The sequence below is a fragment of the Octopus bimaculoides genome, chromosome 10 (assembly GCF_001194135.2).
Source record: "Octopus bimaculoides isolate UCB-OBI-ISO-001 chromosome 10, ASM119413v2, whole genome shotgun sequence".
Classification (NCBI taxonomy): Eukaryota; Metazoa; Mollusca; class Cephalopoda; order Octopoda; family Octopodidae; genus Octopus; species Octopus bimaculoides.
In genome coordinates, this window is record NC_068990.1 from 65,287,796 (window position 1) to 65,288,745 (window position 950).

Consider the following 950-nt stretch of genomic DNA (forward strand, 5'->3'; position numbering starts at 1 on the left):
GATATATATATATATATATATATATATATATATATAAAGGAAAAATTTTTATGTATAAATAGAATTGAAATATTGGTGTAACCATGATGTTTCGGCGATCTGATGAGCTTGCCTTCTTTATCTGCACTGATTTGTAAATATACAATTGCATTGTACAGTGTGTAGTATGCATATTGATGCATCCTGTATTTGAGTGATTAAAGTAACAGAGAGAGAGATGGAGGAGAAAGAGAGAGGGAGAAAGAGAGAGCAAGAGAGAGAGAGGTTCAACAGCATCCTATTCTTGTCAAAGTCATAATATCGCTGCTTATATTGTTGAACATTTTTAAGGGAATAATTAATAAATTTAAGTCAGCTCATCCCTCCACTTATATTTGACCAGCTTAAGGGTAGGGAGGTAATCTTTATAAACCTATTTAGGATTTGTACTTATTAGATCATAATAAGGCTGAAGTGGGGCCACATCTGGGATACTGCTTTTATAATACTTCCTGACATACTGAATCATATTCAGAAAAGGTCCACTCAGTAAGCTGGTGATCTATTGCTAATGGAAAAACTCCTTATCTCTGACCCACAAACATATTTTCACCTCTCTCTACCCTTTTTTCATCATCATTAAAATAACCTCAACTCTTTGGAGCTATCTGGTCTCATACCTTCATCCCTCGTCCAATCCTCCCTTTTTCCACTAACAACTATGTCAAATCCTTCAATCCCAGAACATTGGCCCTCTAGAATCTCCTTCCCACTCATGTCTTCTCTGCAGGTATGGAGCATTAAAAGAATCAATCTCACCAATTCCAGAGGGCCATCCCTTTCTCAGACTCCGGAAGTAAAAAGAAAAAAAAAATGCATACTCTTACTCTTTTACTTGTTTCAGTCATTTGATTGTGGCCATGCTGGAGCACCGCCTTTTAGTCAAGCAAATCGACCCGAGGACTTAATCT

The 950-nt window shown here is 36.6% G+C and overlaps 1 protein-coding gene across 1 annotated transcript in view; it reads right to left on the reverse strand.

Annotated features, from left to right (window-relative positions):
• Positions 1-950, reverse strand: part of LOC106879769 (uncharacterized) — a 124,579-nt gene that overhangs the window by 19,807 nt on the left and 103,822 nt on the right. The gene's annotated exons all lie outside the window — the stretch shown is intronic.